At 41.8% G+C, this 27,543-nt stretch overlaps 1 protein-coding gene and 1 long non-coding RNA gene across 2 annotated transcripts in view; one reads left to right on the top strand and one right to left on the bottom strand.

Annotated features, from left to right (window-relative positions):
* LRIT1 (leucine rich repeat, Ig-like and transmembrane domains 1) overlaps nt 1–1,630 on the bottom strand; it is a 32,542-nt gene extending 30,912 nt beyond the window's left edge. Inside the window, exon 1 of the mRNA XM_054522342.2 lies at nt 1,598–1,630. The gene's annotated coding sequence lies outside the window, so the exon portion shown is untranslated. The remainder of the gene's footprint in view (nt 1–1,597) is intronic.
* A 17,957-nt stretch (nt 1,631–19,587) lies between these two features.
* Nucleotides 19,588–26,018, top strand: LOC103891643 (uncharacterized). The gene is made up of 5 exons (XR_655893.4): nt 19,588–19,786; nt 19,960–20,146; nt 20,341–20,410; nt 22,760–23,494; nt 24,611–26,018. It is a non-coding gene; the product is annotated as an uncharacterized LOC103891643 (long non-coding RNA).
* Nucleotides 26,019–27,543: the final 1,525 nt, after the last annotated feature.

Genomic DNA, 27,543 nt, shown 5'->3' with positions numbered 1-27,543 from the left:
CTTCACTGGAGGCCCAGGGAACCAGCCTAACTTCCCCTGCCCTGGCGTCTAGCCACACTCTACACCAAAGACCACACTGATACGCAGACACACAGACTGGACTTGGAAGAGGCCACCAGGAGGTGGACGTCCAGAACCAGCAAGCACCAAGCACCAGAAAATGCCACCTTCAGCAATCACTTCCTCATTTTTAAGCCAGCACGCATTTGACCCCCTGAATCCCTGTCTGTGTCACTTAGTTCTGACATATTCACCTATCCATCCAATACATATCTACTGAACAGCTGCTATGTGTCAGACACGTGCTCGATGTGACGACGCAATACCAAGATCCTTTCCAGATACTGCCAGAAAATGTCCACTTCTCTTTGTCTCTTCGTTACATTTGTGAGTAAAATACAGGTGTTAACAATAGCTAGGAAATCAAAGATAGAAATTACGGTACAGCCCATGTCCAAGTAAGTGAAATCAGGTATAATAGTAGGGTTATCAAGATAGCCCAGAAATTTCCTTCAGAATCTCCGCAAGTCCTTATCACAAAACTAAACAGTTATCCCTGGCTCTAGATAAATTAAGCGTGCACTCTATGCTTCATTGTGTACTTGGTTTGATTGTATTTCAAGAGAATTATCACCCACTGAATTTCAATGTGTAGCCGATTTTAGCCCCATTCTGGATTTTTAAAGTTTTCTGTTTGACTTGGAAATCCCCATTTTTTTGTTTTCTTTCTTTCTCTCTCTATTTTTTTAAAACCACATAGTCCTATGTAAGAAAACCACCATTATTTCTAAGAACAGTTTTCCCTAAATTGGCATCCACAGAGGAAGACCCCATAACATGCACTCCTGTAGTGTGACCAGGCTTTGCCATCCCCTTGCTGGGTAACCTTGGGAGTCAAGACCCCCTCTGGCCCATCCCCTCCATCATCTCAGTCCCCCGGGGCTCTGACACAGGCAGAAGATTCTCAAACACTGTCGAATTTTTTTTCTCCAAACTAGATGTTTGTGGTGGACTGAATGTTTGTGTCCCCTGAAATACCTATGTTGAAACCCAGTACAGTTAAATGAGGTCGTAAGAGTGGAGCCCTGATCCCATAGGATTGTGTCCTTATGAGAAGAGACACCGGAGAGCCGGGGCTCCCTCTTCTCCTACTCCACGCATATGTCCAGGAAAGACCATGTGAGTTCACTGTGAAAAGTTGGCCCAGCCCAAGGAGAGAGCCCTTAGCAGACACCAACACTGCCGGCACCTTGATCTCCGACTTCCAGCCTCCAGAAATGTGCAAAATAAATTTGTGTTGCTTGAGCCACCCAGTCTATGTATTTTGTTACAGCAGCTTTAACAAACTAATACAATGTTACATCAAAGCTCATCATTGAAACAGATGATAATGGAGGGGACCAACAGCCCAGCTGGTGCCCCCAGCCCCGGAATACCCAGTGCCAATTCTGCATAACCCAGGGATTGTAAAAATCCCATTTAAAAGTTATAAAATTTGCCTTCTAAGATCCCCTCCCACTCTAAGATCCATTGATTGTAGAATGTATTTGAGTTCTTTCATGAAGAAATGTAAGTACAGTAGAATATTATCACCCACCTCATCCTCTTGCTGGGAAAGATGGCTCTGCCTATTGCCAAATGGACGTGACATCACAAATAAAGTAGAAAGTTGTAACCAAGGTAAAGGATTGGCCCCTTCCGGAGACCTTCACTGGCACAATTTTCCTGGGGAGGGAAAGGGCTGTGCATTTGATTGTCTAGCAAGAAAGTAGATACCAACTAGATACTGCCTGAACTATACAGTATCTATATTCCCTGTTAAAGGGAAAAGGGATCCTGCAAATTTTCTATATAGATAAATAAATTCATTGGCAAAGAAGTTGGCCTAATTTATTCATATCTTTCTTTTCGCCACATAATTAATAGAATTTCTGCTATTCTCCCTGTCAGAGATACTCCTGGTCCAATTCTCTCAAATACAAGCTCACTCTGCTTCCCACAACAACTGTCTCCCTTCTTGTGTTCCCTGTGTATGTAAATATCACTATTATATGTCCCATCATCTAAGGTAAATGAAGAGAGAAGAAGGGAAAAGCAGAGATCCGACATGCATAAATACTCGCACTGGGCAGAATGTGACGGTGGCTCAGTGCTCAGTAGACACCACAAGGTGGCAGTGCCCTCTCAATGATCAGTGCATCCTGAGCTGCCAGCACTGATGGTAGTGCCTCTCCGCAGAGCCTGGGGGTCTCCTGGCGAGGCCGCGTGGGTGGGTTATTGATTCCTGCAGGATTTCCAACACGTTTTCCTTTGCCTGCTCGTGGTACAGAAGAAGCCTGACGCTTAGCTGTTTCTACCTCAAATGATGACATGATTCCACATCTCTCTCTTTCTTAAAGGAAACACAGTGTCATGCACATTGGCCAGAAGAGTCTTTGATGGCCCCATGGAATCAGTCCCTTTTCTCTGCCTATAGAACAGCCATTGAATGTCTAGCCAAATGGAGGCCTCCAAAGCCCCGCACACCACAGCATTTTGATAAGAGGTCTGGGCCTGGGTTTTGTCTTTGTCTGACTGATAAGTCAGGGCAGTCCCTGGATTTCTCTGACCTGGGATTGTTCATCTGAAAAGTAGTGGTGATTACCCCTCATGCTGTGATCATAGGTGGAAGCACACTGCAAACTATGGGGTGTGGGGCAGGAGGGTTCAGAGAAGCACCCCACACCTCAGGCAGAGGCACAATAAATGACATTTGGCAAATGCGGGCAATGTTTCTAAGGTAACGAGGGCTGGGAAAGCCCTGGGTGAAGGCCAGAGATATAATCCTTAAGTCTTCCCTCTGTTCTCGGTTGAGGTAACTTGCTGCTCCCCTCTTAAGCTGCTCCTTGGCCCCAACATCACACACCTGCTCTTCCCTCCGTCCACCTGGCAGCTCTCACAATGGCCTCCATTGTCCCCTGCACAGCATCCTCAGCTCAGCTGCCCTGCCCTCTGCAGCTGTCCAACACATGCACTGCCTTCGCCTTCTAGATCACAGCCAGCTTGGCAGATTGGAAAGGGCTCAGCTTTGGGTGTTGGAAATCCCTGGGCATGAATCCAGGATTTACCATTTATTCAATGTGACAAAGATTCTCTGCTTCACCAAACTTGAGTCAGGCTCTTGAACCTTCTTCTAGGCCCATCTCTGAACTTCCTTGTAACACCCAGTTCTAGCAAAGAACCCTATTAAGTTAGTTTAGCAAGAACCATCAGCCCTCGATATCTGATCAGGTTCCTCAGCCTGCACCATCCCCCAGGTGATTTCTGATCACCCTGGCCTGTCTTCAGCAAGAATCTTGTTCGATAGGTTTAGCCAGAATCCCCTTTATTCTTGATGTTTCATCTTAGTAATTTTCCATCCAGCAAACCACACCCTGCTCCTGAGCTATCATTTCCCACTTGTCCATCTCTCTCACCCATCGCAACATTCCACTGCAGCTGTCCCTACACCTATAGCGATGGTCCTGAATAAAGTCTTTACAATGCTTTCACAAGTGTCACTGAATAGTATTTTTTAACAAATGTTTAAACAAGTTCGAGCAAATCTTTTATCTCTGAGTTTGTTCCACATCCACAAAAATGGACTCATTTGGGTGACATACTTTAAAGCACATGGTACATAGTAGGTGCTCAATAGATATTAGGTATGTTCCATCAGGGACTTCAATCATCTACTCTTTGCTGTCACTCAAGAAAAGGGTGTGTAGAAGAATTATGATAATTGACTGGCGATTACACACCACAGGTGTCCCAACTACTCCCTCATTTAATCCCCACAACATCCTCACAAGCACAGTTCTCAACTTTGTTTGCACATTTGAATCACCTGGGGCCTGGTGACTCAACGTGTTATCCCTACACCGGAAGCCCCAACCTCATTTGGGAGCTTGTTCGAAATGTCTCAGGGTTGGGCGTGGTGGCTCATGCCTGTAATCCCAGCACTTTGGGAGGCTGAGATGGGAGGATCACTTGAGTCCAAGAGCTGGACACCAGCCAGGGCAACATAGCGGGACCTTGTCTCTGTAAATACATACATACACACATACATACATACATACATACATACATACATACATACATAAAATAAAAATTTTTTAAAAAGAAATGTCTCAGGCCCTCAAGTCTCAGGGCCCAGCTCAGAACTCCTTAATCCAAATCTTCATTTTAACAACCCCCCAGAGTTGGTTTGTGTGCACCTTAAAACTTGAGAAGCACCAGAGAGCCTTACAGATTATAGCTGTCTAGGTCCCTGGCACAGATTCTGATGTGGTGGGTTTAAAGGGCTGACTGGCTTGGGCTTTTTAAGCTCCCAGGTGATTCTAATATGCAGCCATAAGTGAGAACCACCACTTTTGGGGAGTGGTATGAACAGTTCTGTTTCATGAAGAGTGATTTAACTGAGATTTACTCTGAGTTATCTCTGAGGCCATTGTTTGCTGTTAATATATATTTCTCTCTAGGTGTTCATTCTTCTTCACTTGCTCTTGTTCTATGGCTTGCTGTCATCTTTCTCTTACTGATTCCCCCACATTCCAAAGACCATAGGCCAACGGGAGAGCCTCAGCCCAAGGCTTTTTATTTTATTATCATGATATCATCCACAAGATAACAGGGCCAGGGCTTTTAGCGGACGCACTAAAGAATAAGAGGTTAATAATACTACTTAAGGTCGTACAGTAAATGAGAAAGCTTGCTTTGTGCCTCCTGGCACAGGGATTTTTGGATATCAGTGCAGGCAGTGCACATCCAAGGTGCTGTGGAGCAGCACTTCTCAAACTCTTCGGTGCACACAAATCACCTGGGATCTTGTTAAATGCAGACTCTGATTCAGTAGGCCTGGGTAGGGACCAAGGGTGCATTTTTAACAAACTCCCAAGTAAACCAATGTTACTGAAGTTGCAGTGTGTTCAGCCAAAGCAACCGATTATGATCCTAGCTGCCCCTCCATCACTTCCCAGCCTCCGACTGGGTGTTCATTGTCTCTCACCTGCCAGATGATTCAGATCAATGTTTCCAGTTGTGTCATTGGACTGATCTCTGAAAACCTCCATGCCAGGCCTAAAATGCCACTAGATGGCGCTCTGATGCACCTCCCTATGGCATTTCCTGTTGCAGCGCAGCTGTTGGGTGTTCACCATTCAACAACAATTCAACAAATATTTATTGAGCCTAACTGTAAGTCAAGGACAAAGTTTAAACAAGACAGACAAGGTCCTCATGAGGGGCTTACATTGTACTGACAATAAACAAGTAAATGTATAAAAGAAATCGTTACAAATTTTGATAAGCACTTTGGAAGACATAAACTAGGGAACAGATGGGGAAGCTGGGAGAGGTGGTTGGGAAAGACCTCTCTGAAGAGGTGATATTCGAGCTGTGACTTAAAGGATAATAATAAGGCTGTCAGGTGAGAGCAAAAGGAAAATATTTCAGGCAGAGGAAACAGCAAGTGGGAAAGGGAGTGGCTGTTCGAGGAGAGGCATGAGGCTGGGGCAGAAAGCCCAAAGAGAAGCAACAGGAGACGCAGGGGCCATGTCCGTCCAGTAGGGCTGGCTGGGATGGGGAAGGGGAACAGTGAGTTTTATTTTAAGAGCAAATGAAAATCTTTGAAAGGTTTTCATCAAGAAAGTAACCAGGTCTGGTTTCCATTTTTAACTGATCTCTCTGGCTGCTGTTTGGGGGCTACATTGAACAGTAGAGGCTGAAAATTGAAGTAGGGATTGTTACAATAGTCCAGACCAAAGATGCTGCTGCCTTGAACTAGGTGGTGGTGACGATAACAGTGAGATATGGACAGATTTGGTTCACAGTTTTGGAAACAGATATTACATGACTTGCTAGTAGTTTAAGTAAGTTAATCAGTTTGGGTGCTTTTGATTTCAGGTAACAGAAAATGTAAATATTAACAGTCTGAAAACGAAGTGCAACTTACAGATTCACACAAATGAAAAGTGGAAGAGTGGAGGCTTCAGGCAAGGTTTGATCAGGTCTCCAGGTTTATTTTTCTGTGATTCTCAGGCCTGCCCTTTCTCTCTCCCACTCTCTATGTGTCCATTTATTCTTATGCTAACTGTATTAATAACTCCAAAATGGCTCCGAGAACAATATACGTACATGATTGTGAGTTAGTTCTGTTCACATATAGGAGGAAGCAAGCATCATTCCCAATAACCATAAAACAAAAATCTTGAGTTGGGGCTTGATTGGACCACTTCTAAACAAATCCCTGTTTCCAGGAGAATTAACATGATAGTTGGCTTAATACTCCCATTAATCCCCAGCTGCCAATGGACTGATTAGCTTAGCTTAGATGGGATTTACTGGAAACCATCACCATAGGTAAGGGGGTGAAATTATTTTAATTTTCTTGGACCAATAAAGGTACGGGTGTAGTCAGACCTACACAAATGACATAGTTGCTGAGTAGTGGGAGAGGGCAGAATGGATGCTGAAGATAAAATTTCCATTTCCATTTGTAAATGAGGTGAGAATCGAGGACATGGGAGTACATAAGGATGGTACCTAGGGTTTTGGAGGTGCCATATACCAAGATGAGGAAGACAAACCAAGCTTGGGGGAGAGTAAATACAGATGCCTCTTAGATACTCAGGTATTTGGGTCTAGTGAGCATCTGGAAATATGAGCAAGAGCTGAAGGGAGTTGTCCTGGGTGGAGTCACCCACATCACATGGCATCCTCTAGGTGTGGGACAGAGTGACAAACTTTCAGCCGCTTAGCACAGCCTCTCCCTGACAGCTCGGGAATCAGAAGAAAAACCCTGTGATGAGAAGGTTAGAACTAGTGATTCTCTAAACCAAATAAAGCCATGAGCATCAATATTCTGCTACTAAAGGAATAAATGAAGATCTAAATGAATACATTACAATTACACATCTTTTTCATGTCTTTTGTTTGAGCGATCCTCAGAACAATGAAAGAAAGGTAGCAGGAAGAGAATTTAGAATCCCATTTTTCAGATGAAAAAGCTGAGATGTGCACAGGTTAAATGGCACCCCAAATCCACCAGAACCTGAGTTTGGAATCCATCCTCTTGATCCCAAATCTAGTCCCCATGCCCTGCAGATCCAAACATCTATGATCGGATAAATTTATTCTTGGGGACAATATATCTATGACCAAAGATATTCTATGACTCAAGTCAGCACATGCTAAGAATTTTTCAGATGCTGTGGGAGGTGACTTAACAGGGAGGCAGCAGGTGACATAGAAAGAATCTTGGTCTCCTGGTCAGAACAGACACCTACTTTGGAGTTCCAGCTTTGCTACTGCCTTCCTGTGTGACTTTGGGTGAGTCACTGAATTTTTGTGGGCTGCATTTTCATTTATGATGGGTTGGATTACATCAGTTGTTTTCAAACTTTTTTAAAAAAACTAAAGCAATCCTTAGGTCACTGGTTCAATTCCTGCTGGAAGTAGGTGACTTACACTTTGGCTGGGCATGGTGGCTCACGCCTGTAATCCCAGCACTTTGGGAAGCCGAGGCAGGTGGATCACTTGAGGTTAGGAGTTCAAGACCAACCTAGCCAACATGATAAAAACCATATCCATTAAAAATACAAAAATTAGCCAGGAATGGTGGCGTGTGCCTGTAATCCCAGTTACTTGGGAGGCTGAGGCAGGAGAATCGCTTGAACCTGGGAGGTGAAGGTTGCAGTGAGCCGAGATTGTGCCACTGCACTACAGCCTGGATGACAGAGCAAGACTTCATCTCCCCCCACCACTGCCCCCACACACAAAAAAAAAAACTGAAGCATTTTCTTTGAGACAAAAAAACACACACACCAGGAAATATAAATAAATTAAAGAAATCCCAGCATAACTGCTCCTATCAAATGTTTAAGATGGTGAATGGGGATAAGCCTCCTCCCCCATGACTACCACCTTAGAAATCTGCAGTCCACTCTGCTTTGCTTTCTAGGAGTCTGTGGGTTGCATCTCTTTTTAGGTAAGTTCGGAGATTGCCTGCATTCCCCCAGTTCTAATGCCCCAGCTACTCCAGGAAAATGGCCTCATAGTCCCTCTCTTCACACCTGGCCAGTGCCACAGACAGAAGGTGTTGTTCTCTGTTCACGGTGATGTTAGTGCATGAGCCCAATGGATAGAGTACCTTGTTGTTCAGCCTACCTGGGTTTAAAGAAGGCCTTTGTAGAAGCTCAGGCATTAGAAAGCTACAGATAACATTGTTTATCAGTTGCTGTTAGCAGGTGTATTTGCCAACTCTTCTCAAGTTAAACAGGAAGTGATTGAAGGACTCCTTGAAGTTAGGAAGGTAAGAAGAATAAATACTCGTAATTATGAAACAGCAGAGTCTAACCCTTTATTATGGGCTTTCCATGTGTCAACATATCCAAGCCTCTGAACAATACTAAGATTACAATATTATGATCTTAAGTTTTATTATCTTGCCTATGTGAGAAAACTGAGGCTAAATTTATGAAACTCTAGAAGAAAACACAGGCATAAATATTAACAGGCTTAGATTAGGTAGTGGTTGCTTACATACAGTAGCAAAAGCACAAGCCAAACAATAATAAAAATGGTTAAACTGTACTTTTCCAAAATTAAGAACATTTGTGCTTCAAAAAATGCACAAGAACATGAAAATACAGCCCATAGACTGGGGAAAACATTTGCAAATTATATATCTTATAAGTCACAAATATTCAGAATATATTTTAAAACTCTTATAGTTCAACAGTAAAAGGACAAATAACCAATTTTTTAATGGCCAAAGCATTTGTATAGATATTTCTCCAAAGAGTTACACAAGTGGCCAATAAGCCCATGAAAAATGCTCAACTTCATTAGTTATTAGAGAAATGCAAATCAAAACCATAATGAGATGTCATTTCATATCTATTAGAATGGCTGAAATCAAAAAGGTCAATAATAACAAGTGTTGGCAAGGATGTGAAGGCACTGGAGACTTTATACATTGCTAGTAAGAATGTTAAATGGTACAGCATTTTGGAAAACAATTTGGAAGTTCCTCAAAAAGTTAAAAATACAGTTATCATGTGCTCAGCAATTCTACTTCTAGGTACATGCCCAAGATAATTGAAAACATACTTCTACACAAAATCTTGTATACCAGTATTCATAGCAACATTATTTGCAATAGACAAAATGTGGAAACAACCCAAATGTCAGTCAACTGATGAATGGATAAGTAAAATGTAATTTATCCATACAAGGAAATATTCAGCCATAAAAATGAAGTATTGATGCATGCTGCAATACGAACAAACATTGAAACAAGCCAGACACAAAAGATCACACGTCGAATTGTTTCATTTATACGAACTGTCCAGAATAGGAAAATTTATAGAGACAGAAAGTAAGTTAGTGGTTGCCAGGGGCTGGGAGGACAGGAGTTTGAGAGGTGATTGCTACTAGGTATGAGGCTTATTTTGGGGATATTGAAAACGTTCTGAAATTAAATAGTGGTGATGATTTTATTACTTTTTGAATGTACTGAAAACCACTAAATTATACATTTTAAAAGAATGAATTTTATGGTATATAAATTATATCTTAATAAAAAATGATAATTAATTAATTTAATGAATTAATGGAAAGTGCAATGGGAACTCAGAAAAGATGAAACTCAAAAGTAACAGGAGGGATCCAGAAAGGCTTCCCTGAGGAAGTGACACAAGTTCTCCCCTTCTTAATTCTCAAGGCCCTGAAGCATAGTACATGCACAATTATTGTCAAAACTAATGCCTCAGCAGAGCAGAAAGGTCCTACTTCACATCCTGATACTCCTTCCCAGTGCCTTCCTCTCCTCTATACAGGCTTTACATAATAATCACAAAATCCCCCAGCCCCATCTGTTCACCTATTTTCAGTAGAAGCTTCTTCTACACCTAAATACATTTTTATTGTCATTTTTAAATCAATTTCTAACAGACTTCTTGCACAAAAATTCTCATATTTTCCCCATGTTCAAGTTCAGAGCTGGGTGGGAAAGGTCGCTTATGGGGATGTAAGGGAAGGGGGCTACTAGAGGCTGAATGTCAAGGTGTAAAGGGCATTATTCCGTGACTTGTAGCGTGGAAGCATAGTGACGAAGCACTATGCTTCAGCATAACAGAGCCACAGAAGCAATGCTGGTAAGGATGTCATGTCCCAATGCCAGGATCCATTAGGAGTGTATTGATCTGAATAGGAGGCAGAAGACAGAAACAATCCACAGGCAGTGGTGGAAGCCTCCAGGTGGATGGATAAATGACAGATTTGGAAATGGGCAGTGCTGGGAGGAACGGAGTCGTAACTCGAGGTCCTGAAGCAGAGAATGTTCACATTTAGAACAGGAGGTGGCTTCCCCTCTGGCTTTCTGGACCTTCATATTGCTGAGGTTTGAGAAAATAATACCCTTTTAGTTGGGGTGTTTTTGAGATGAGGGTAAAGGCACTGATTGAAGGCCATTGGAGCTTAAGTGATAAATGAAAGGGAAGGAATGATATGACATGAGACTAGACAAGAGACAGGGTCCAGAACACAGAAACCCTTACAGGCCAGGTTGAGGATTTGGGGCTGACCGGGTGCAGTGACATGAGCCTGTAATCCCAGCACTTTGGGAGGGCAAGGCAGGAGGATCCCTTGAGCCCAGGAGTTCGAGACTAGCTTGGGAAACATAGCAAGACTCTGTATCTACAAATAAAAAATTTTAAAAATTAGCTGGGCATGGTGGTGCACACCTGTAGCGTCAGCACTTTAAGAGGCCAAGGCAGATGGATTGCTTAAGCCCAGGAGTTCCAGGCCGTAGTAAGCTGTTATTGTGCCACTGCACTCCAGCCTGAGTGATGGAGGGAGAGCTTGTCTCAGAAAAAAAAAAGGATTTGGGGCTTGATAAAAAGGATTTGGGGCTTGATGCTCAGTGTAATTGGAGGTATTAAAAGGGTTTAAGCAGAAGCTGATATAATCCAATTTATATTTTGGCATTGTGGTACAAAGAACCATCCATCCATCCAGGTGGAGGGGATGCAGGGAGTCCAGTTGAGGCTATTTATGGACATCCAGGTGAAAGATGGTGATAGCTTGGACAGTAGTGGTGGCAGTGGAAATGGAGAAAAGAGCAACAGAAGGTGACTGGGCTTATGGGTGAAGGCCATGAGTTCTGTCTGGCATTGTTATGGTGATGTGTCTTTGTGACAGCCAAGTGGAGATTTAGAGAAGGCGATTGAATATGAGAGTTTGCAGCTCAGAGAAGTCTGGGTGGGGATATAGATGTGCAAGTCTTTGCTATGGAGTTGGTAACTGAAGCGTTGGTGGTGGATGAGGTTTCCCAGGGAGAGGTTTTAAATGGAAGAGAGAAAAGAGCCTGACTGAGCCTTGAGGAATCCACTATACTGAATAGCCTGGTGGGGAGGAAGAGTCTGCAAGGGGGACCAGAATGAGTATCCAGAGCACCAGGAAGAAAGCCTGGAGTGAGAGTTTCCCAAAGTATAAGGAAGAGGGCATTTCAAGAAAAAAAAATGGTCAAGTAAAGTAACGGTGGATGAATGCCCACTGGATTTGGTGACTTGGTGGCCTTCATTGACCTGAGCAAGAGCTTTCAGTAAGGGGAAGAGAATAGAAGCCAGAAAGTGCTTGTTTTGCCAGGCATGGAGGCACACACCTGTAATTCCAGCACTTTGGGCTGAGGCGGGAGGGTCATTGGAGGCCAGGAGTTTGAGACCAGCCTAAGCAACATAGTAAGACACTGCCTGTATTTAAAAAAAAAAAATTTCATAGAAATGAAGTGTTCGTTTTGAGAAATTTTGACTGAGATAGAAGAGAGAAGCAAAATAACACAAGGGAGGGGAGGTCCTGTGTGCTTTTGTGTAACAAAGTGAAGCTTGAGCAGGTTTAAATGTTCTTGGGAAAGGTTGATTGAGAAGTAATTGAATATATGGGAAAGATAAGCAATAATTAATGGCATAGGGTTCTGAAAAGAGGAAGGGGGTAGGACCCCAGGCAGCGGGAGAGAAAGGCTGAAGGGGGCAAATTTTGATTCATTTGTGGGACCGGTGTTAGAAATTTGAGGAAATTCCCATTTGATGACTTCAGTTTTCTTTGAGAAGAAGAAAATCTGCTGTTAACAAAGCAAGAAATAAGATGGTCAGAAGGTTGAGAGAATAAGAGCTTAAGATAATAGTTGAATTTCACGGAAGAGAATTGCAGATGCCACATAAGCACAAGAAGAGATGTTCAACATCATTTGGCATTAGAGAAATGCAAACTAAAACCACAATGAGAGAACTGCTTCCAGGAAAACGAAATAGAGGAACCCTTCCCTATTCCTCCTGCTAAGTGCCACTAAACACTCTTGACGTTTTATGTATAAAACAAACACAGGAGACTGAAAGACGCAGAGAAGGAAAAGCTGCCTAGAGATCTCAAGATGGAAGAATGACACGGTGGTGAGTTCTCTGGGTTTTCTTTTTGCCTCATTTATCCCACATTTGAAACTAAAGAAGAAACCAGTAGCTCAGTCAACCAGTAGCTCAGTCAAGATAATTAATGCAGCAAAAAATAAATAAATAATAAAAAATACAGCCCCAATAAAGGCCTGATGTGTTTAGCCAAATAAATGGGAAAAGGGCAGCCTTTAGGCAATAGCTGTCCCACTCCAGCAAAATTCCATGGAAAAGACCGTGGCCCCCATCCCCACCAGCCCAGCAAATGTTGAATGGGGAGCCTAGACTTCTACTCTGTCAGAGCTGTAAAAAGGCAACAAAGACCCCTTTTGAGATGGTGTCAGGTAAGTCCAAGTAGGGAACTGGGACTTTTACGCTCAACAATCAGTAATGAGCCCACCCCAAATTGTCAGTGGAGACCACATGATCCGCCTGGACTTCCACTTCTATCTGGCAGTAATGAGGGGCCCTCCCCCAACCTCAGATGTCAACAGAGGCCAGGTGGAGAACCTGGACTTCGACTTCTACCTGGAAGTAACAAAGAGGCGACCCCTCCTTCCCTTGCCAGAAAATTGCCAGGGAATCCCAGCTCAAACAGAAAGTTTAAATAAGATCCACAGGCTCATATTATAGGAAAATATCCAGATTGCAAGTGAAAATTACTCATCATACAGAACCAGGAAGATCTCAGACTAGATGAAAAACAAACAATTACAGATGCCAACACTAAGATGAGAAAGAGATGATTAGGATTATCTGACAAAGACTTTAAAGTAGCTCATATATATATGTATATAGTGTGTGTGTGTGTGTGTGTGTGTGTGTGTGTGTTTGTGTGTGTGTTTTGAGACAGAGTCTCGCTCTGTTGCCCAGGCTGGAGTACATTGGCCCAATCTCGGCTCACTGCAGCCTCTACCTCCTGGGTTCAGGCAATTCTCAAGCCTCAGCCTTCTGAGTAGCTGTGATTACAGGCATGCACCACCATGCTGGGATAGTTTTTTGTATTTTAGTAGAGATGGGGTTTCACCATGTTGGCCAGGCTGGTCTCAAACTCCTGGCCTCAAGCAGTTTGCCTGCCTCAGCCTCCCAAAGTGTTGGGATTACAGGCGTAAGCCAGCGCACCCGGCCAATATTTTAACAAACAATTTGGAACATGCATGAAACAAGTGAAAAGAATTAGAAAAACTCATCTAGGAAACAGATTATATAAAGAAAAAACTCTGAATGGGCTCAACAGCAGAATGGAGGGGAGAGAAGAAATATTAAACAAAATAAAGCAGGAGCAGCTACACTAATGTCAGATAAAGTAGATGTCAGAGCAAAGAAAATTGCCAAAGAGAGAGAAGAACCCTGTATATGATAAAGTGTAAATCTTCCAAGAAGACTTAATAATTCTGAAAGTGTATGCACCAAATGCCAGAGCTGAAAAATATGTGAAGCAAAAACTGATGGAATTGAAAGCAGAATTAAGCAATGGAAACTTCAACAACTCCTTCTCAATAATTGTAAGAACAACTAGGCAGAAAATAAGCCAGGATGTACAAGAACTGAACACACCATCAAGGAATGGTATCTAATCAACATTTATAGAATGTTCCACTCACCAGCAGCAAAATACACATACTTTTCAAATGCCCATAGAACATATATCATGATAGGTAATATTTTGTGTCACGGAGTATAGTGGCATGACCTCAGCTCACTGCAACCTCTGCCTCCCAAGTTCAAGCAAATCTCATGCCTCCGCCTCCCTAGTAGCTGGAATTACAGGCATGTGCCACCACGCCCAGCTAATTTTTGTATTTTTAGTAGAGGCAGGGTTTCAGCAGGTTGGCCAGGCTGGTCTTGGCCTTCCAAAGTGTTGGGATTACAGGTGTGAGCCACCACACCTGGCCAACAAATTTAAAATAACTGTAATGATATAGAGTATGTTCTCTAATCATAATGAACCAAAATAGAAATCAACAACAGAAAGATAACAGGAAAATCTTCCAACATTTGCAAACTAAACAAAATGCTTTTAAATGATTCATAAGTGAAAGGGAAAGCATCAAGGGAAATTTTAAAAATGCATTTAACTGAATGAAAATTAAAAAATAAAACATATGAAAATGCATGAGACACAGCTGCATTAGTGCTGAGAGGGAAATTAATAGCACTAAATACATTCATTAGAAAAGAGAAAAGATTTCAACTCAATTATCTAAGCTCCCACTTCAAGAATCTATAAAAGAAGAGCAAAATAAACCCAAAGCAAGCAGAATAAAGCAAATAATAAAGATAACAACGAAACTGGCTGGACACGGTGGCTCACGCCTGTAATCCCAGCACTTTGGGAGACCAAGGCGGGTGAATGACCTGAGGATAGGAGTTCGAGACCAGCCTGGCCAACATGGTGAAACCCCATCTCAAATAATAATACAAGAAAATTTAGCCAGGCGTGGTGGCGCACACCTGTAATCTCAGCTACTCCAGAGGCTAAGGCAGGAGAATCACTTGAACCCAGGAGGCGGAGGTTGCAGTGAACCAAGATTGTGCCATTGCACTCCAGCCTGGGCAACAAGAGTGAAACTGCATCTCAAAAATAAATAAATAAATAACAGCAAAATCACTAAAATCAAAAACACAAATCTACAGAAAATCAACAAAACAAAGACCTTTTTTTTGGGAAAAGGTAAATTCACAAAACTCTTGTAAGACAACAAAGAATAAAAGAGAGAAGACAAAAATCTCAAATATCAAGAATAAAACTGGGCTATCTCTACAGATCCTGCAGACAGCAAAAGGATAATACGGAAATACTACAATCTACACTCATAAATATCCAAGCCTAGATGAAATGGATCAATCCCTCAAAAAAGCACAAACTACTACAGTTCACCCAATATGAAATAGATAATTTAAATAGCCCTTTAGCCCAGTGTGATGGCGCTTGCCTGTAATCCCAACTACTAGGGAGGTTGAGGCATAAGAATTGTTTGAACTTGGGAGGCGGAGGTTGCAGTGAGCTGAGATCATGCCACTACACTCCAGCATGGGTGACAGAGCGAGATTCCATCTCAAAAAAACAAAAAATAAAAACAAAGTAACTAACCCAACAACTATTAAGTAAATTGAATTTATAATTTCAAAACTCTTAAAAAAGAAATTCCACCCAGATGATTTTATTAGTGAATTCCATCAAATGTTTAAAGAAGAACGAATACCCATTCTATGCAATATTGTCTAGAAAATGGAAGCGGAGGAAACACTTCTCAATTCATTTTATGAAGTTAGTATTAACCTGATACCCAAACCAGATATGACAAGAAAATAAAACTACCGAACAATACCTCTCATGAATATAGATGCAAAAACCCTTAACAGAATATTATCAAATAGAAATTAACAACATACAAAAAGGATTATATACCATGATCAAACAGGGTTTATTCCAAGGGATACACAGCTAATTTTCATATGGGAAAATTAATCATTATAACCGATCATACTAACATACTAAAGAATTTAAAATCCCATGATCATATCAATAGATATAGAAAAGGTACTTGACAAAATTCAACACCTGTTCATAGCAAAAACTCAGAAATATAAGAATAGAGGAGAGCTTCTTTAACTTGATACACAATCTACAAAAACTTATAGCTAACATACTTAATGGTGAAAAACTGAATTCTTTCCTCCTGAGATCAGGAGCAAAGCAAGCTGTCTGCTCTCACCAATCTTATTCAACATAGTGCTAGAATTTCTAGCTAGTGCAATTAAGGCAAGAAAAGGAAATAAAATGCATACAGGTTAGAAAGGAAGAAATTGAACTGCCTCACTTTGCAGATGTCATGATTGTCTGCATAGAAAATCCCAAAGCATCTTACAAATAAGCTCCCAGAATTGAGTCACCATCAATGCAGGCTGCAGGATAAACATATAAAAAGCAAATTTTTTCTGTATACTAGCAACACATGGAAACTGAAATTAGAATACAATATCACTTATAATTGCTCAAAGAAAATTAAATACTCAGGTGCAAATATAAAATAGCATATGCAGGATTTGTATACTGAAAACTATGCAATGCCAATGAAAGAAATCAAAGAAGATCCGAATACAGAAAGACACATCATGTTCATGAACTGGATTATTCAACACTGTTAAATATTAATTCTCCCCAAATTGATATACAGGTAGAAAGCAATGACTATTAAAATCCTAGCAAAATGTTTGTAGCTATAGATTATTTTCAAATTCATAAGAAAGGCAAAAAAGCAAGATTACTTTAAAGTTTTTGGAAAAGAAAAATAAAGAAGGAGAAATCTGTGTATTCGATTTTAAGACACAGAGCTACAGTAACCAAGACTGTGTAATTTGGCAGAAGGATAGTCACACAGGTCGGTGGAACAGCACAGAGAACCCAGAAACAAACACATACCAACATGCCCAACTGTTTTTGACAATGGTGCAGAAGCGATTCAATGGAAGGGTAATCTTTCCAACAAATGGTGCAACTGGACATCCACAGGCAAAAATAAATAAACAACAAACAAAAATAAACCTTGACCTATGTCCTACATCTTATACAAAAATTAACTCAAAATAGATCATGGATATAGATATAAAATGTAAAACTATACAACTTTTAGTAAAAAACTTGGGAGAAAATCTACAGAATAGAGGGCCAGGAAGAGTGTTCTTAGAATTGATACCAACAGGGTAAGTCATAAAAGGAAAACCTGATAAATTGCTCTTCATCAAATTAAAAACGTTTGATCTGCAAAAGGACTCTGTTATGAGGACGAAAAGAAAAGCTTCAGAATGGAAGAAAATATTTGGAAACAATATGTCTGACAAAGTGCTAGTGTCTAGAGTATATAAAGAACCTCAAGGCTCAACAGTTAAAAAATAATGCAACTAAAAATGGGCAAATATATGCAGAGATATTGTACTGAAGAGAATATACAGATGGCAAATAAGCACATGAAAAGATGTTCAATCTTATTAGCCACCAAGAAAATGCAAATTAAAACCAGAGTGAGATAACCTCACATAGCTATCAAAATGACTGGAATTAAAAACAGGCCACACATGTTGGCTTATGCCTGTAATCCCAAAATTTTAGGAGGCTGAGGCAGGAGGATGGTTTGAGCACAAGAGTTTGAGACCAGCCTGGGAAACATAGTAAGACCCAGTCATTATTAATTAATTAATTAATTAATTAATTAAATACAAACAGAGGCAACATCTAATGCCAGCGAGAACATGCGGAAAATTCACCACTGACACGTTGCTGGTGGGCATGTAAAATGGTACAGCCACTCTGAAAGATAGCTTGATAGTTTTCTTAAAAATGAAAGTGCAACTACCATACCACCTAGTATACCTCCGGGCATTTATTCCAGAGAAATGAAGCCTTCTGTTCACACAAAAAGACCTATACACAAATGCTGATAACAGCCTTTTTGCCCCACAGTGGAATAAACATAGCTGTCCTTCAAAAGGTAAATGATTAAACAAACTGTAGTATGTACGTACCTGAAATACTATTCAGTAATCAAAAAGAATGAACTATTGATATACACAGCAACCTGGATGAATCTCCAGAAACTTATACTGAGAAAAAAATCCCTGTAACAAAAGGTTACATACTGAATGAGTCCATTTATATAACATTTGTGAAATGATAAAATTTTAGAAATGGAAGACAGATAAGGATTTTTCTGGAGTTAGGGATGGAGTAGGGGTGGGAGGAAGGTGGGGATGACTGTAAAAGAATACATAATGAATCCTTGTGCTGTTACAGTTGTTTAGTGTCTTTGTTATGATAACGAATACATGAACCTACACAGGTGATAAAATTGTATAGAATTTACACACACACACACACACACACAAATGAGGACAAGTAAAATGGAAATCTGCATAAGATCAGTGAGTTATATCCATGTTAGTATTCTTGTTGTCATATTATGCTATAATTCTGCAAAATATTACAGAAAATATTAGAGGAAACTGGGAAAACTATGAAAGGATCTCTGTATTATTTTTCTTTCTTTTTTTTTTTTTGAGACACAGATTTGCTCTGTCACCCAGGCTGGAGTTCAATGGTGCGATCTCGGCCCACTGCAACCTCCGCCTCCTGGATTCAGGCCATTCTCCTGCCTCAGCCTCCCAAGTAGCTGGGACTACAGGCATGCACCACCACATTCAGCTAATTTTTGTATTTTTAGTGCACATGGGGTTTCACCACGTTGGCCAGGCTGGTCTCGAACTCCTGACTTCAAGTGATTCGCCCACCTCAGCCTCCCAAAGTGCTGGGATTACAGACATGAGCCACTGCGCCCTACCTGGATCTCTGTGTTACTTCTTACAGCTGCATTTGAATCTATAATTGTTTTTCCACATATAAATTAATAAAATTATATATTTTTTCATATAAAAATATAAGTTGACTGGAGAGTGTAGTAGGAGAAGCTCGGGACAGTAACCACGACCATTTGAGATAAGTGATTATAGTCCTGTTGTTTAAGTTCCTCTAGCACATCTTGGCTGCTCAGGTAAGGCCTTGAGAGGAAATTATTTGGGGTCATCCAGAGGTGGGGTTTTGTTGATGACCATGAGAAAAAAAAAAAGAAAAATAAGGTTTAGGGCCATTAAAGTGACAGTTTTGAGAATCTAGTCGGACTGAGGAGGATAATGAAGAGAAAGAGGTGATGCTTTGGATGAAAGCAAAAGAGTCAACAGACTAGAAATCCTAATGAAGTAAAAACACAGAGTGGGGTAAGTGAGCATGCAAGCTGGTTGGAAAGGAGCAGTCAGAGAGAATGAAATTTTAATTAGACTATGAAGATGGACCATCTTGGAGGGGACACAAGATCAAGGATGACTATGCAAGTCATGGGTGAGGTGGAGTGGACAAGGAGTTCACTGGTAATAAGGAGGTCAAGGAAACAAGAGTCGCAGGTATTGGATGCTGAAGTCATCAGATTTATGGACAGCTGATAGAGTGAAGAGCAGGACCTTGCACCAGGAACCTAATGCTTTAGCCTGTGAAGTGGTGTGGTGGCTTAGTAACATGTCAGCTTGGCTAGGTGGAAGCAGTTTTCCTAGAATCCCTTTCCTGTTTGTTTCCAGTTAGGCTTGGCCACAAGAGACAAATTGCAAGGCATGGAGACATTTTTCTAACACTTGAAAAGTCTATGCAAGAGCACCAGGCAGCTCATGCACCTTGCCACTTATCTACTGGGTCACCTTGTTGGCATGGGATGCCAGCCAGGCTTGAAGCTGCTCCATCCTCCCCTGAATTTGTACTTCAGCTTCTCCACTCATGGGTAAGATATGTGTTTATCTGCTTTTCTTACAAGACACCGTATATTTAAAATTGGAGGCAGTGCAATACTAACATGAGTTCCAGTCCTTCTGTGTTCATTTCAGCTCATGCTTGTCATCTCCAGCTTGTCCTTGCTCTCTACCATTTTGCAATCATCTTCCCTTCCCTTCCCAGCCTGCCCTGAGGACTTCATGGTTCAGCATCAGATATGAAGATGACAGCCCTATAGGGTCTATTTAACCAGCTTCTAAGGTGGTTAAATATCTTACCAGCCTATGTAAGGTCGAATCCTACTAACAAATCACTAGTATATGTAATATCCCAGTGGTTTGCTTCTCTAATTGAACCCTGACTACTACAGGTAAGAATTTTGACAAGAATATATTAATTCTTCTAGGAGGAAGAAAGGGAAACTCACTTCAGGTCAATAGAGATTGTCATTTGGGACCCCTTCAAGGCAACCAATTATATGACTCTCTCTAAAATATTGCTATCCAGCCCCCATTCCTCACTATTGTCCTAGTGGTAATAAGGCATTCATCGTGTATCTTTCAGAAGTCCAGATACCGCAGTCTGAGTAGCTCTTTTATCTGCTTATTTGGTGATTCCATCACAAATGGTTCAGGTAAGTCCGGCATGCCTTGGGCTTGGTGTGATTTTCTACACAAAACACAGATTATAGGTGGACCTGACAATTAATCTAATTAATAAGAAATGCTACATTCAAAGCATTTTATCCCAGACTCAGCTATCTCAGTTATAAGAAAAATATGTTTTCTATTTGAGAACCCTTGGATTTATGCACATTCAATTTGGAGGTTAAAAGGAATAAGGATGAGAGTTCGTAGTGTCTGCTTTATCCAAACCTTTTTACAAGGTGAAAATGTGTTAACTAGTTACTATTTTGAGCTCTTCATACTAAAGTTTTGAGTGAAAAACACAATCTGCTAAGTCAAGGCAACAATATTTTTCTTTTTTTGAACTTACTGCACCATTTAAATTATGAAGAAATCAAATGTTAATAATCATAAACACTTTGTGTTGTAAAACTGCTTTCCCCTCTCTTTCCTTCACTGTACACTGTACTAAAACGTTTCAAATACTTCCAAAGACAACTGCCTTTAGACCAGTCATACACTTTCTCCTTCAGCCTGGACACTAACTCAGCAAGCAGCGGCTTCAGAATAATGCACCTATGATCAGGCCAGTTGGGATAGAGGCATCATCTGCCCTTATCTTCTCAGAGCCAAAGAAACTAACTTCATTTTCTGTATCAGCTTCATTTTCCCCTTTACTCAATGCCCAGAGATTAATTCTTGGTTTCAGCCCCACCCCATGAAAAGGATGTCTATTCAATCAGAGAGACACAAAGATGGCTTGTGCAAACCAAGCAAAAAAGACACAAGAGGAATTTATTCTGGTTAATAAGCTGAGAGCAAACATGTAGAGGCTAATTGTATCGTGAGTATAAGAAGAGTTTCTTATCTGGAGAGTGTATAATGTTGGGGTAGACACTGTCATTTGTTTTCTTATCCAATAGCCATCATTCTTCATTGCTTAGAAAAAAACTTTGTGCTACAGCTGTCAGGCAAGTGGCATGGGATTTAGGAGAAAATTATTTGCTGTCAGCCCTGAAGGATGAAGGAATCACAATTTCTCTGTACAATCATGGTAGTCAGCTTTCAAGTTTCCTCCAGTGATTCTCATCTCCTGATATTCATGCCCTTGTGTAGTTATCTCTTGCACAGAATAGGGCTGATGTGTGACCAGTAGTATATTGTGGAAATGGCAGAATTTGATGTTCATAAAAGACATTGCAGCTTTTACCTTCTCTCTCAGATTGTTCACCCTGGAGAAGGCTGCTGGCACATTGTGAAAACATTTAAGTGGCCCTCTGTGAAGTCCATGTGATCAGGACTTGAGGCTTCCTGACAATAGCCACCATGAATTTGCCAACATGTGAGTGGCACAACTTCGTTCAGGTGACTGGAGGCCCAGCTGGCATTTTGCCTGCTATTTCATAAGAGACTCCAGGCCAGAACCATCCAACAGAGCCAACTAAGTCTCTTCCAAATTCCTGGCCCGAAGAAACTCTGAGAGATAATACATATTTATTGTTATTTAAGCCACTGAATTTCAGAGTAATTTGTTATGCAGAAATAAGTAACACCAATTGTGTTGAATCCCATTTCTCTCTCATGGTATATATGTAGTCAGAAAACCATAGACTAAAATCCACAGGCATATATGATAGTCCTTGACATTACCCATGTCTTATTTTAGTAATCCTGGCTAGTTAAGTACTGCTAATCCATATCTCTAGAAAAATTTAGAAAGCCCTAATTTGCAGTGTTTACCTAGTTGTGTGGTGCAAATATTCCCACTGGTTGACATCATGCTACCAACACAGAGTTGGGAAGAAATGCACACAATTGGTTCTTGCAAGCTCATATGAGCCCCAAAGCACCACTGAATTGAACTCAGAAGAAATAGACTGGGTCAAGTAATCATACTGACCTCTGCCTATTTGACCAGAAGGATCTTCAGAGGTAGTGTAATGTTTTGACAATAGCTTTAGGACCAAATGACCAGGAGCCTAATTTTGCCTCTGCTGTTTTCTGGCTGAGTGACCTCAATAGGTACTGCTTATTGGCAATAAGTGTCAGATTCTTCGTCTGTAAAATGAGGATGGCAATTTCTGCTCATCAGAGGTTTGAGAGAATTAAATGAAAATAACAATAGCAAAAACAACAGTTATAAGTACTTACTATATATCAGGCCAGAGTTGCTTATAAGATATCATTACTTAATTTAATAATACAGGCAAAGCAGTAGGGACTAAATGAATGCTAATTATCAGCGTTGTTATTACATTTCTGAGCAGCGAGCTGTTCATTAGAATGAACACTGAATCAGAAATTGTTGGAACTGACCTGTCTCCTATTTTCCAACCTCAATTCTTCGTCTTCCTAAGTTGGGCAAAAGGCTCCAGTGAAGAGCTGTGAAGCTTATCTATGGGGACTCACCAGGGGCCAGCCCAGGCTGCCCACAAGACCATGAGCCACCCTGTGACTGAATGAAGTGGAGAGAAGGGAAAGTAGTTAGAAAATCAAGAAAGTGTCTTTCAGCACCATGGCCAGAAGTTGTGCCACAGAATTGGAACAGGGAAACCCAGAGAGCCAGTGCTGTCCTAGTCTTGGTGCTGAATGATCCCACTGGTGTCCTCAGAAGGGCTCTGACTTCAGCCCACCAGCAGCATGTGGACTCATAAGCTTTCTAGCAGAGTTAGAGATCCCCAGGAACAAGAACTCTCTTAAAATGAAATGAAATTTCAATCAACCAAGGCTTTCTAGCCTGATGTGAGTTGTCTTTACACACATATACCTTTTTAACAATGAAGAAGAAAAGAATGGACGTTGATAGAACTTGCATTCTGTGTTCATCACCAGGATAGTTGCTTTATAAACATCATTTTGTTTTTAGTCACAACCCCATGCAGCATTTTCCTTACTGACAAAGAACCTGAGGCATGGAGAATTTAAGCAACTCGCTGAAAGCCGCCCAGGTAATCAGCAGTGGGAAAAGAATTTAATTCTAGATCTTTCATTCTAAAGCCCAGCTCCTTACACTTTGGATGCTACTATTTCCAAAAAGTCAACAACACTTTGGACTATCAACCTGTCTAAAAACTAAAGAGTATTTGAAGCAGGTAATACAAATTGTTTTCTAGTTTATTATGATCGGTTCTCTTCTTTGAATCCAGGTGATACTGATGTCTTCATACCTCCTCTTCACCCTTCAGAGGAGGTCCTCTTGCTTCTAGAAAGAGAATACAAAGAGCTACATTCCTACTCAGTGGGAGAAAGTGAGACTGTTCCAGAAGATGAGGACTTAGGCTGGTAATGTCCTGAGGAAATGACTATGCCAACCTAGAGATCCCCTTGTGTGTGGTAAGGTCCCCAGTGAAAAGAATGGGGCCCTCACCTGACCACATCTCAGGCCTGGCTTCAAGATGGGTTTCAAACCAGAAGGTAATCATATTGTATGATTACTACATACTACATATATTGCCATCCTCATTTTATAGATGAAGAATCTGACTCTTATTGCCAATAAGCAGTGCATGTTGAGGTCACTCAGCCAGGAAATAGCAGAGGCAAATTTAGGCTCCTGGTCATTTGGTCCTAAAGCTATTGTCAGTAATCTCAGTATGCCTGAGATGTAGTCAGGTCAGCATACTTTAGAATGAACTTTTATGCTAAGATAATAACATGGTGGTGAAGTATTGACTCAGGTTGTCTACATTCGCATTAAGTTTTCACTGTGCTAAACTTAAGTTTTCAGCTGTGTTATTTGGGGGCACTGACTCCATAAGCCTCAGGTTTTTGTTTCTGTTTTTGTTTTTGTTTTTGTTTTGAGATGGAGTCTCGCTCTGTTGCCCAGGCTGGAGTGCAGTGGCGCGATCTCGGCTCACTGCAAACTCGGCCTCCCAGGTTCAAGCAATTCTCTGCCTCAGCCTCCCGAGTAGCTGGGATTACAGGCGCCCACCACCATGCCTGTCTAATTTTTGTATTTTTAGTAGAGATGGGGTTTCACCATGTTGGCCAGGCTGGTCTTGAACTCCTGACCTCATGATATACCTGCCTCGGCCTCCTAAAGTGCTGGGATTACAGGCATGAGCCACTGTGCCCAGCAGGTTTTGTAGCTTTAAAATGGGAACTATGAGGTTGTTTACATGCAATTATGTATGTCATGTGCTTTCCCTAAGGAAATTATTCAATAAACTTCAGGTAGTTTTATTATTATCATTATTATTGCTGTGCAGTGATGCAGGCCACTGAAGGAAAAGGTGCACATTTTCAACAATAAAAGAGAGACATTCCTTTAGTGTATCTCCATATTCCCTGAAGGGGAGCTGGAATGACATGACGGACTTGGCCTCACAGCCCCAAGCCTTCCCTGTAGCAGTCTTCACTCCTCAGAAGCAGCAGCCCCAGCCATGTCTGGAACCATTCCTTACCAGACAGGAGGATATCGTGGCCTCAACTCATGATCTGTACCAAGCCAAACCTCTTTTGGGGTACCCACCAAGCCTCAGGCCTCACCTTCTCTGCCCTGTTGTCCCTGCCCATCTGTCCTGGTTTCCTACTAGTTTCCACTACTGGGCACTTGTCTGAGGCTGGGTCCCCACCTGGATCTTGTGGCCTCTTGCCCAGGGCTTGGAGGGAAGCTGCTCCCACACTTGAAGATGACAGCTGAGCATGGTCCTTTGTGGGCGTGCTGTCAGGAAGATGACGGTGCAATCTGTTTAATGTGCCAGTTGTCTCTGTGAGTCCCTCATCCGGATGAGCACTTGTCACACCCCTGCAGAGCCCCAGCTGGTTCTTAGAGAGGTGCTCCAGCTCTGTGATTACCTAATCTGGCTTCCCAATCTACCCCACAATGTGTCATTGCTGAGGTCCCTGTGGGTCTTGCAGATAAACTTGCTACAGTCATCCTACACAAAAAAGAAGCTCGTTATCATGAAACCGGCCTGCTCTTTAGCTCCTGGGCCCTAACTCACCCCAGATTGCTGCCAGCTCTTTTGTTTTCCCACTTAGACCAAAGGGATTGAGAAGCTTTCCCATTCCTTGGAGCTGCCACCCTCCATCCTAAGGCAGTCTCCCCCTTCACCCTGCTTGCTGCACCCCAGATGCTGCAAGGCCCGTGTGCTGTTTTTGACTTCAGTACTTCAGATTGCTGTAGGAACACAGGAGGCAGCAGCCAGATGAGAAACTGAGTTTGACTCTGGAGTATTATAAAGTCCTTATAGTTACTGGCCTTAGGTATAGGGTCTGTATTATTAAAGAGAAATTATTCACCAAACACTTGTTAAAAATGGCAAGACGTTTATTTAAGAGTATTGCAATAGGTAAGTGCTATGGTCTCAATGTTTGTGTCTCCCTCAAATTCATAAGTTGTAACTTCACTTCCAAGATGAAGGAATTAGGAGGTGGGCACTTTAAGGGATGATTATGTCATAGGCCACAGCCCTCATGAACGAGATCAGTGCCCTTCTAAAAGAGGCATTGGGAGAGACCCCTCACCCTTTCCATCATATGAGGACACAGCCAGGAAGCATCATCCGTGAACCAGAAAATTGGCCCTTACCAGACACTGAATCTGCTGATGTCCTGACCATGGACTTCTGAGCCTTCTGAACTGTGAGAGATAAATTTCTGTTGTTTATAAGCCTTCCGGTTGATGATATTTTGTTACAGCAGCCCAAACAGACAGAAACAGGGAGAGAGATGGAACTCAACTTCAAATACAAACAGGGACAAGTGGAGATTTATAGCCAGTGGGCCCCCTGAGGGAGAGGACAGAGAATTACTATGGGGAACTTGGGGTAGGGGAGAGAGACCTAATTAGATATCAAGGGCAGGGGGGATTCCCAATAAACTGCCTCAGCAGAATTTTTTGCTAAAACTGGGCTCAGCAGGCCATGGAGGAGGCCTAATTGAGAAGAAGGTTCAGAGCGTGGTCAATGAGAAAGGCTTTGTCAGTTTCAGTCAGGGTTCTTCAGAGAAACAGAAACAATAAGAAAGAGAAAGATTGAGATTTATTTTAAGGGATTGAGTCATGCAATTGTGGATGCTGAAATCTAGGGCAGGCCCTTTGGATAGAAATTCAGACAAGAGTTGAAATTGTAATCTTGGACCCAAAGTCTGCAGGGCAGACCAGTGGGCTGGAAATTTAGACAGGATTTCTATGTCAGTTTTGAGGCAGAATGCCTTCTTCCCCAGACACCTTAGCTTTTGCTCCTAAGGCCTTCATCTGATTGGATGAGGCCCACCCACATCATGGAGGGTAATCTGCTTTACTTAAAGTCTGCCAGTTGTAAATATTAATCACATCTACAAAATACCTTCCTAACAACATCCAGACTAGTTGACCAAACAACTGGCCCCAATCGCCTAGCCAAGTTGACAAGAAAAATTAGCCATCACAGGGTCTGAAGAGAGTATGTAGACACCCAGACAGGTATGTTCAGTCTACCTTCACTTCCAAGGGATGCTCACAAGTCTCCCCAGTTGATCCTATTTTTTAGGGAAGACAATGCAGAGGATCCTCCTCGACCCCCATCACCCCTTTCCATAACCTAGAGATAAAAATGAGGTAAGAAAGATTTGTTCCTGGGCTGGGTGTGGTGGCTCGCACCTGTAATCCTAGCACTTTGGGAGGCCGAGGTGGGTGGATCACCAGGTCAGAAGCTCGAGACCAGCCTGGCCAACATGGCAAAACCCCATCTCTACTAATAACACAAAAATTAGCCAGGTGTGGTGGCTGGCACCTGTAATCCCAGCTACTCAGGAGGCTGAGGCAGGAGAATCGCTTGAACCCGGGAGGCGGAGGTTGCAGTGAGCCAAGATTGTGTCTCTGCGCTCCAGCCTGGGCAACAAGAGCAACAAAAAACAAAAAATTAAAACAAACAAAAAAAAGATTTGTTCCTGTACCTCAAGTGGACAACTGATGTCCCACTGGACTGAGAACATCCACCTTCCTCAGTTTCTGACTGCCGAGCAATGATGACTGGGGACATTTCATGCAGGTACATCACCGAGGAGTGAAGAAAGTAGTCACCTGAACCAAATAGGAAGGTCTCTGTCCCAGAGATGCTGGGGGTTTGGCAAAAATGCTGTGAACACCGATACGGGCATTGCATTGTTAATCTGTACATGTGAACAAGAAAGGATTAGCCCCCAGACCTCATACTCA

Source organism: Pongo abelii, chromosome 8 (genome assembly GCF_028885655.2).
Source record: "Pongo abelii isolate AG06213 chromosome 8, NHGRI_mPonAbe1-v2.0_pri, whole genome shotgun sequence".
NCBI classification, from domain to species: Eukaryota; Metazoa; Chordata; class Mammalia; order Primates; family Hominidae; genus Pongo; species Pongo abelii.
Note: the sequence above shows the minus strand (reverse complement) of the source record. Positions and strands in the feature narration are given on the sequence as shown.